Source organism: Scyliorhinus torazame, chromosome 18 (assembly GCF_047496885.1).
Source record: "Scyliorhinus torazame isolate Kashiwa2021f chromosome 18, sScyTor2.1, whole genome shotgun sequence".
NCBI classification, from domain to species: domain Eukaryota; kingdom Metazoa; phylum Chordata; class Chondrichthyes; order Carcharhiniformes; family Scyliorhinidae; genus Scyliorhinus; species Scyliorhinus torazame.
In genome coordinates, this window is record NC_092724.1 from 22,573,841 (window position 1) to 22,584,859 (window position 11,019).

An 11,019-nucleotide genomic window follows, 5' to 3' on the forward strand; every position below is an offset into this window, starting at 1 on the left:
CTGCTGGCAATGGCCTGCATTATGAGCCAGCTGTCGACCATCTCCTGCAGATCAGCTGCTTTATCCAAATATCCAATTAACATTTGTGCAACTACGCAGCCGTTCCAATCAATTGTGGGGTGTAACTATCTGACGAGCTGGCATTTCTTGCCCATTCCAAATTGCCCTTCAGACCACCAGCTTCATTTTGAACCATTGCAGCCTATGATGTGTAGGTAAGTAGAAAGTCGTCATAGTCCCAGATGGCCATTGGCTGCTTTCCCCTTTGAGGGGAGAGCTGACTGCCAGTGATTTTAACCTGAGGATCACCACACCTCGGGTGAGAGCAAGGCTGAAAAGCTACATGGAACTTCCGGGTGCGGCGATGACCAGCTGAGTCGCACGTTTCGGCAGCTCCCGGTGGAACGGACTTTTGGGCTCTTGATAGGAGCCCCAACGGCAATTTTAACGGCTAAAAACACCGTGCGGTAAACCAGAAGGGTGTTCCCCCTGGACACGGATGGAAAAAGGAGAGGAAAGTGGCCGGATTGCAGCGGATCCTTTGGAACAACGGCAAGGAAGGCAAGCAGAAACCAAGATGGCGTCGGAAGGTGGCAGTTTCATATGGGGCCCTGAACAACAAGAGTTTTTGAAACGCTGCGTGGAGGAGATAAAAAAGGAAATGAAGAAAGAGTTGTTGGCCCCGATTATTACAGGCGATTGAAGGGCTGAAAGAGGAACAAAAGACCCAGGAGCAGGAGCTTCGGGTCGTGAAGGCGAAAGCAGCAGAGAATGAGAACGATATACAGGGCCTGGTGGTGAAGTCGGAGATACAGGAGGCACACCAGAAACGATCTGTGGAGAGGTTGGAGGCACTGGAAAACAACGCAAGGAGGAGCAACTTGAGGATTCTTGGCCTTCCTGAAGGTGTGGAGGGGGCGGACGTCGGGGCATATGTGAGCACGATGCTGCACTCGTTAATGGGAGCGGAGGCCCCGACGGGTCCGTTGGAGGTGGAGGGAGCATACCGAGTTATGGTGCGAGGATCGAGAGCAGGAGAAACTCCCAGAGCCATACTGGTGAGATTCCTCCGTTTTAAGGATAGAGAAATGGTCCTTAGATGGGCGAAGAAAACTCGGTGTAGTAAATGGGAGAACGCGGTGATCCGCGTTTATCAAGATTGGAGTGCGGAGGTGGTGAGAAGGAGGGCGAGCTTTAATCGGGCCAAAGCGGTGCTTCACAAAAAGAAGATAAAATTTGGAATGCTGCAACCGGCAAGACTGTGGGTCACATATCAAGGGAGGCACCACTACTTTGAAACGGCGGATGAAGCGTGGACTTTTATTGTAGAAGAAAAATTGGAATGATTGGATTATGAAAATGAACGTTTGGACAAAGTGGTGGGGCGAATGGGGGGGGGGGCGAAGAGGGGTTTTATGTTTTAATCCTGCGGTATGGTAACTTTTCTTTCTCCCACAGGTGGTGATGGGGGGAGGTGGGGAGGGAGAGGAGATGGGGCGTTGGCCATGGGAGGCGGGGCCGAGGGAGAGGCGCGGGCTTGGTTCCCGCGCTATGATAATTATGGCGGGAATAGAGAAGCAGGAAGGAGGGGGCGTCGCACGGTGCGAGCCGTGATCACGGGGGAAGCCGAGGTCAGCCAGAGTTTGCTGACTTCTGGGAGCAACATGGGGGGAGTAATTACGCTAGCGGGGGGTCTAGCAGGGGGGGGGGGGGGGAGGGGGGGAATTACTGGGTTGCTGCTGCTGCTGGGGAAAGGGGGGAGTGGGTACGGGAAAGGATGGGCGGGGGGGCACCGTCTGGGAGAGATACAGCTGCGTGGGAACTGGGTGAGAAGCTGGAAAAAGATGATGGCTAACCGGCAAGGGGGGGGGGGGGTGGGGGAAGCCCCCCAACTCGGCTGATCACGTGGAACGTGAGTGGGCTTAACGGGCCGATAAAGAGGGCACGAGTACTCGCACACCTTAAGAAACTTAAAGCAGATGTGGTTATGCTATAGGAAACGCACCTGAAACTGATAGACCAGGTTAGGTTGCGCAAAGGATGGGTGGGGCAGGTGTTCCATTCGGGGCTGGATGCAAAAAACAGGGGGGTGGCTATATTAGTGGGGAAGCGGGTAATGTTCGAGGCAAAGACTATAGTGGCGGATAACGGGGGCAGATACGTGATGGTGAGTGGCAAATTACAGGGAGAGATGGTGGTTTTGGTAAACGTGTATGCCCCGAACTGGGACGATGCCAACTTTATGAGGCGAATGCTAGGACGCATCCCAGGCCTAGAGACCGGAAAGCTGATAATGGGGGGAGACTTTAACACGGTGTTGGAACCAAGGCTGGATAGGTCGAAGTCCAGGACTGGTAGGAGGCCGGCAGCAGCCAAGGTGCTTAAGGATTTTATGGAGCAGATGGGAGGGGTGGACCCGTGGAGATTCAGTAGACCTAGGAGTAAGGAGTTCTCGTTTTTCTCCTATGTCCATAAAGTCTATTCACGCATAGACTTTTTTGTGTTGGGTAGGGCATTGATCCCGAGGGTGAGGGGAACGGAATATACGGCTATAGCCATTTCGGATCATGCCCCACACTGGGTAGACTTGGAGATAGGGGAGGAAACAAGAGGGCGCCCACCCTGGAGAATGGACATGGGACTAATGGCGGATGAGGGGGTGTGCCTAAGGGTGAGGGGATGCATTGAAAAGTACTTGGAACTCAATGACAATGGGGAGGTTCAGGTGGGAGTGGTCTGGGAGGCGTTGAAGGTGGTGGTTAGGGGGGAGCTGATATCAATAAGGACACATAAAGGGAAGCAGGAGAGTAAGGAACGGGAGCGGTTGCTGCAAGAACTTTTGAGGGTGGATAGACAATATGCGGAAGCACCGGAGGAGGGACTGTACAGGGAAAGGCAAAGGCTGCATGTGGAATTTGACTTGCTGACTACAGGCACTGCAGAGGCACAATGGAGGAAGGCGCAGGGTGTACAGTTTGAATATGGAGAGAAGGCGAGCAGATTGCTGGCACACCAATTGAGGAAAAGGGGAGCAGCGAGGGAAATAGGGGGGGGTGAGGGACGAGGAAGGAGAGACGGATCCGGGTCGAACCAAGCTGGGGGTTGGCTATATTTGGGGTTGCACAAGAGCCGGGAGTGCAGGAGGTGAGAGAGGCCGATGTTTTGGCCTTTGCGTCCCTAGTAGCCCGGCGCAGGATATTGCTAATGTGGAAGGAAGCCGAGCCCCCGGGGGTGGAGACCTGGATAAATGATATGGCGGGGTTCATAAAGTTAGAGCGGATTAAGTTCGTCCTAAGGGGGTCGGCTCAAGGGTTTACCAGGCGGTGGCAACCGTTCGTCGAATATCTTGCGGAAAGATAGATGGGGGGAAAAAAGAAGGCAGCAGCAGCAGCCCAGGACTTGGGGGTGGGGTGGGGGGGTGGGGGGGGGTGTGGCCTGAGACAAGGCAGTTGCCAATTAGGGCTAGTTTTTATTTTTGTTATTTAATATTTATTTATTTGTTGCTGTTTTCTTTTGTTCTTGTTTAAATAAAAAAGGTCATTATTATTTGTATTGTTATAATGTTGTGTAAAGGATGCACAATGTACTGTGTTGGTTGACCAAAAATTTTCAATAAAATATTATTTTTTTAAAAAAAAAGAAAAGCTACATGGATAACCTCAGCTGGTACAGGAATTGAACCCGTGTCATTGGCCTCCCTCTGGATCACAAACCAGCTGTCCAGCCAACTGAGCTAGACTGCCCCCCCCCCCCCCCCAAGATAGGGTGGAGGTGTGGGCTTAGGTAGGGTGCTCTAGGACAGCACGGTGGCGCAGTGGGTTAGCCCTGATGCCTCACGGCGCTGAGGTCCCAGGTTCGATCCCGTCCCCGGGTCACTGTCCGTGTGGAGTTTGCACATTCTCCCCGTGTTTGCGTGGGTTTCGCCCCCACAACCCAAAGATGTGCAGGCTAGGTGGATTGGCCGCACTAAATTGCCCCTTAATTGGAAAAATGAATTGGGTACTCTAAATTTATTTATTTTTTTAAAAGGTAGGGTGCTCTTTCCTAGGGCTGGTGCAGACCCGATGGGCCGAATGGCCTCCTTCTGCACTGTAAATCCTATGGCCCCACATCAGTCCAGGAATATGCCTCCTTTGCCCTGGACTCCACCCTCTGGCCCCCCCCATCAAAACAAACTTTCTCACTATTCTAGAATTTAATCACCTTCAACACCTCATTAGATCACCCCTTAATCTCCATATTCGAGAGGATATGAGCTTTGCCAATGTAACCTGTCCCAATTTAATCCTTTCAGCCCTGGGGTCTTGATATCCAGGTCCCTTGGGTGTACAACCTGCTTCAAGGGTCAGGTAAGCAATTGCCCACTCATCGATCCACGGGATAATGAAGATGGAGATGATGAGTTTTAGTGTTTGAATCCATTTTGTTAAATGGGAAGAGCAGGATCGGCCTGTGCATTCCCAGAGGATATCAGCTGACGGTGTCTCTGATTTATGATTCGATCGTGCTGTTGGTTGTCAGGAATGGGGTGAGCTGTTGCTGTGGTAACAGGCAGAGAATGACTGTTCCATGTGTTGCTATGAGAATTGCAGTGCAAAGTACCCTTCATTGCACCCTGCTTTAGTCGGGTGGTTTGTGAGAGTGAGTTTAACATTATTAAATGCTGGAGCAATGCTGAGTTCTGTAAGGATTAGTTTAAATCAGCTTTTCTGTTACACATATTTGGGATCTTTTTGGTAATGCACCTGGGCTGGGGCTCAAAGTCCCCAGGGTGTAATGCCCGGCCGTGCCCCTTCAGAATTATGCATTGTCCATGGGTCCCCCACACACTGACTCTCACTGGGGTCAGGGTCCCACACACACTGACTCTCACTGGGGTCAGGGTCCCACACACACTGACTCTCACTGGGGTACGGGTCCCCCACATACTGACTCTCACTGGGGTATGGGTCACACACACTGACTCTCACTAGGGTACGGGTTCCACACACACTGACTCTCACTGGGGTATGGGTTCCAGACACACTGACTCTCACTAGGGTACGGGTTCCACACACACTGACTCTCACTGGGGTATGGGTTCCACACACACTGACTCTCACTGGGATCCGGGGCCCACACACACTGACTCTCACTGGGATCCGGGTCCCCCACACACTGGGCGTCATTCTCCGACCCCCCCGCCGGGTCGGAGAATGGCCGTTGGCCGCCGTGAATCCCGCCCCCGCCGCGCCGGTTGGCGGGACGCCCCGCTGGATTCTCCGGCCCGGATGGGCTGAAGTCCCGCCCAGGAATTGCCTGTCCCGCCGACGTAAATCAAACCTGGTATTTACCGGCGGGACCAGGCGGCGTGGGCGGGCTCCGGGGTCCTGGGGGGGGGCGTGGGGCGATCTGACCCCGGGGGTGCCCCCACGGTGGCCTGGCCCGCGATCGGGGCCCACCGATCCGCGGGTGGGCCTGTGCCGTGGGGGCACTCTTTCCCTTCCGCCTCCGCTACGGCCTCCACCATGGCGGAGGCGGAAGAGACTCTCCCCACTGCGCATGCGCGGGAAACTGACAGCGGCCGCTGACGCTCCCGCGCATGCGCGCATTTCCGCGCCAGCTGGCGGGGCAACAAACGCCATTTCCGCCAGCTGGCGGGGCGGAAATCCCTCCGGCGTCGGCCTAGCCCCTCAATGTTGGGGCTAGGCCGCCAAAGATGCGGAGACCTCCGCACCTTTTTGCCGGCGCGATGCCCGTCTGATTGGCGCCGGCTTTGGCGCCAGTCGGCGGGCATCCCGCCGTTGGGGGAGAATTTCGCCCACTGACTCTCACTGTACAGGTTCCACACACACTGGCTCTCACTGGGATCCGGGTCCCCCACACACTGACTCTCATTGGGGTACGGATTCCACACACACTGACTCTCACTGGGGTACGGGTCCCACACACACTGACTCTCACTAGGGTACGGGTTCCACACACTGACTCACTGGGATACGGGTCCCACACACACTGACTCTCACTGGGATCCGGGTCCCCCACACACTGACTCTCACTGGGGTACGGTTCCACACACACTGACTCACTGGGATCCGGGTCCCACACACACTGACTCTCACTGGGTTCCGGGTCTCCCACACACTGACTCTCACTGGATACGGGTTCCACACACACTGGCTCTCACTGGAGTACGGGTTCCACACACACTGGCTCTCACTGGGGTACGGGTCCCACACACACTGACTCTCACTGGGGTACGGGTCCCACACACACTGACTCTCACTGGGGTACGGGTCCCACACACACTGGCTCTCACTGGGGTACGGGTTCCACACACACTGGCTCTCACTGGAGTACGGGTTCCACACACACTGGCTCTCACTGGGGTACGGGTCCCACACACACTGACTCTCACTGGGGTACGGGTCCCACACACACTGACTCTCACTGGGGTACGGGTCCCACACACACTGGCTCTCACTGGGGTACGGGTTCCACACACACTGGCTCTCACTGGAGTACGGGTTCCACACACACTGGCTCTCACTGGGGTACGGGTCCCACACACACTGACTCTCACTGGGGTACGGGTCCCACACACACTGGCTCTCACTGGGGTACGGGTTCCACACACACTGACTCTCACTGGGGTACGGGTTCCACACACACTGACTCTCACTGGGGTACGGGTTCCACACACATTGACTCTCACTGGGGTACGGGTTCCACACACATTGACTCTCACTGGGGTACGGGTTCCACACACACTGACTCTCACTGGGGTACGGTCCCACGCACTGACTCTCACTGGGGTACGGGTTCCACACACACGGCACAACTTTGAATTGACATAAGCTACCTGGCGTTACAAAAGCTGATCTTATGCCCATCCTGAAAGGATATTTTCCAATATCATTGCAGCACATTAATGTTTGTGATAAACTCTGACTATCCCACTTTCTCAATCCAATCTTCCAATCAAAGAATAGGGTCTGAATCAGTTTTTGTTACACTTTCTTTGTGGTAATCGATACAGTCTTTGTGATCCATCTGGCTTGAACACCACCACGATTGATAATCTCCAGTTACTGTAACAGAGCTCTGAAATGTCATTTTGAAACATAAGTGGAAAAAGAAATTGAATTCAAGTTAATTTTACTGGATTCAGTCTATCGGGATGTTGTCTTCTTGAAACTGAATTATCCACATCATCTAAATCTCTTTTCTCAAGATTAGTTTCACCCTTTTGTGACTGGAAGAGACTTTTTGGAAGGTAACTCGGTATCACAGATTCCTAAACACTTCTCATTGTCCAATTTAATTAGACAAAAGTCAATTTCAGAATTCTTCATTTCTACCCCCTTTTCCCTTATTTACCACGATCAATGCTTCCTTCTGGCTATCTTCCCTGTCAAAGTACATGACACAGTCTGATCCTTCAGTAATTACTAAATAGTTCACCTCACGGTGGTGCAAAGGTTAGCACTGCTGCCTCACGTTGCAGAGTCCCCAGGTTCGATCCGGCTCTGGGTCACTGTCCGTGTGGAGTTTGCACATTCTCCCCGTGTTTGTGTGGGTTTCGCCCCCACAACCCAAAGATGTGCATGCTAGGTGGATTGGTCATGCCCCTTAATTGGAAGAAAATGATTTGGGCACTCTAAATTTTTTTTTTTAACTAGTTCACCTCACTCAGTCTCTTTTTGATCTGGTCCGGCCCACTAACCCGTTGTTGCCCTTTTAATAATGAGGCTCTATTTATAATATGATATGTCCCAACAGCGTGGCCAATATTTATTTCGGTGAACCACAAGTCCTTCCCTTATATCGGTCAAGTGACCACACAACGAGTTAGTCAGTTCAAAAGATGGTTTATTTACACACACTAGGATTACTTCGACATGCAAACACAAAGTCTACTATGCGTTAAATTACACCTATCGGCTACAATAACCTCTCCTTAACTTCAGGGCGACCGGCACTGTGCAAATGGATAAGGCCTTTATCTTGATTTCACTTGGCTGGTTCGAAGAGGCGGTTCAGTCTCTGCTGGGCTCATCCGTCAGGTAGCGATCGTTGGTCTTGAACTTGGCTGGCTGGTTGTTATGCTGCGATTGGTGTGGGCACAGGCCGATTCCAAAAGAGGCTGGCACAGGCCGGATCCAAAAGAGACAGAACACATGTCTGTGCTCTCTTTTATCCCTCTGGGATTTTGAGTTCTTTGGGGCGGTCCTTGATCTTGAACCCAATAGTTCGACAGGGCTCTGACCACTGCCTTCGATTTCGGCCAATAAAGGGGTGGGTGCCTTGGTGGCTGGGCGGGTCCTTAGCGGTCATTGACCTTGGAGTGGCGCCAATCAGTCTGTGGCTGTTTGATTGCCGGTTGCTCGATTGGAGTTCTATTGTCCTGGGAAAATGAGCCATTAAAATGCAAACAAGCGGAGGTTTCGACCAGGTCTGGTTACCTGTGTTTCAGATACCCATAGGCTCTGTATCTGTCTGAGTCCTGGGTTGGCCATAATTACCATGGTCCTTTGCAGGTGGCCATCTCAGATGGCTACATCTTGCATTTGCCTGACGCCGACAACAGTACTAACACCTTTTCCCCTGCCACAAAACTACAAGCCTTTGCCCTTTTATCTGCAATGAGTTTCAGCACTTGCTGTGATATCTTTAAATGTATCCTAGCCAACTCACCTGCTTCAGTCACATCATGCTGGGGAGCAGTTTACAAGCTCTGACTCACTAATTTCTCTTGAGTGAGCTTGTGTGGTCTCCTTAATTCATGACCAAAAACTGATTTGAAAGGACTAAATCCTGTTGACCCATTAGTGAGGTCTCTAACAGTAAACAACAAGAATGGAGTTCTTCAATCCCAATCCTGTGGGTATACGTTCTCATCGTAGTCTTTAAAGTCCGAACCATTTTGTTATTCAGGATGATAGGCTGATGACCTAAACTACCTTATCCCCAGGCTGTTCATTACTTCTTTAAACAACATGAAGCTCGAACCCTGATCCCACTGTATTTCTTTTGGTAACCCATATCTTGTAAAGAATTTGCTCAACTCCTGTACCATCCAATATCACTTCTGGAAATCTCACCAGACATGGTTGTCAGCAAACACTGATTTCCACTTTTAGTCTTAGGAAGGGGCCCTACACAATCAATCAGGACCCTGTTGAAAGGCTCCTCAAATGGTGGAATCGTAATTAATAATAATCGCTTATTGTCACAAGTAGACTTCAATGAAGTTATTGTGAAAAGCCCCTAGTCGCCACATTCCGGCGCCTGTTCGGGGAGGTCCTATACGGGAATTGAACCCGCGCTGCTGGCCTTGTTCTGCATTACAAGCCAGTTGTTTAGCCCACTGTGCTAAACCAGCCCCTAAAGCTACATGTTTGATTACTGCTTGAGGTGTTCCTATCACGTGACACCTATGATGTGTTTGACATAATTTGGACACTTCTGTATGTATCCAGGCCAATTGAAAATGTTTTGGGCAGCACGGTGGCGCAGTGGTAGCACTGCAGTCTCACGGCGCCGAGGTCTCAGGTGCGATCCCGGCTCTGGGTCACTGTCCAAGTGGAGTTTGCACATTCTCCCCGTGTTTGCGTGGGTTTCGCCCCTACAACCCAAAGATGTGCAGGGTAGGTGGAGTGAACACGCTAAATTGCCCCTTAATTGGAAAAAATGAATTGGGTACTCTAAATTTATTTTTAAAAAGAAAATGTTTTTGTAACCTAGCTTGAGTTTTCCAGCCATTGGGATGTTGTGAGCCATTCTCGATGTATCATTCCATCACCGGGATGATATCACTACTTGATGCACCACCACCCACTTTCCATCTGCCAGAACACAAAGCGGTCTCCATTTCCTCATTAACGCATTTTTAACCTAATAGCACACTGGAATACATTCTGCTTGTACAAAGCCGCCTGGTATAATTGCCTGTAACTGTGCTATAACTCTACTAATTTCACAGAACTAAACACTTCAATCTAATTCTCTACAACCTTCTCCAGAGTAATCTTTTCACATTCAGATCCAGCTAACTTGAGTTTCACATCTTCCCCTGTCTTTTACTCTTTTCCTCTTCCTGTTTAAACTTGTGAGTTTGTGACCTCATCACTACACAATCTGAAACAATGCAGGATGCCTTTTCTGTGAATTGCGTCTCAACGGGCTGCTCGACTGCAGTTAGGCATCATCAACATCTGTGATCCAGCTATATCGGTGTACACGTAGCCTTTCGATTCACCAACTCCAAGCCAGTCAATGAATTTTTAAACGTGCAAAGAACCCCAAAATTTGTTATGATCTGTCAGGTGGTAATTGCCATGCAAACCAAATCCCAAAGGAAAACTTGGCAAACCATCACAACTATTTTGTACCTGTACATCACTACAAGAAGATATGTGTACTGGAGTCAGGAGTCACAAATTCCAGTCATACTTTTGAAGATTTTAAATATTAAATTCAAACATTTATCAAGAAAAGAAGAAGAAAACTTAAACACACAAGATTACTTTTACACAGTTAAAATTAGTATTCAGAATATTTCCCCTCCCAAAAGATTCCTTCTTGGTTAGACTCATAAATAAACATCCCTTTAGACAACAGTCCCTTACCGATATTCAATCTATTAAAAACATTCCAGCAATATTACCACAAGGCCCTCTGTTGCTATAGGCAAGAGATGTCTCAGGGATTTTCTCCCCCCAGTCTGCTGTGGAAAACTCCAAAAAAATTAAAACAAAATCCTGGCTTTCTGAAGAAAACAGACAGAGAAGAAAACAGACAGATACTTTTCTGGATTGGCTGAAAACAGCTTCACTTTGTTTCTTTTCACAGCTCTCTCCCAGCACAGAGCACACTCCAAGAGGCCTTGCATAACCTCGACATAGCTCCCAACCTCGCTATAAATGTGTTTTTTCCCCACTTTTTTCTTTTCCCATTGTCTTTATCTTTCTTTGAAACATACCTTTCCCAGAAAATAAAAAAAATTATGTTCTCCTTATGACCACCATTTTTTGGGTC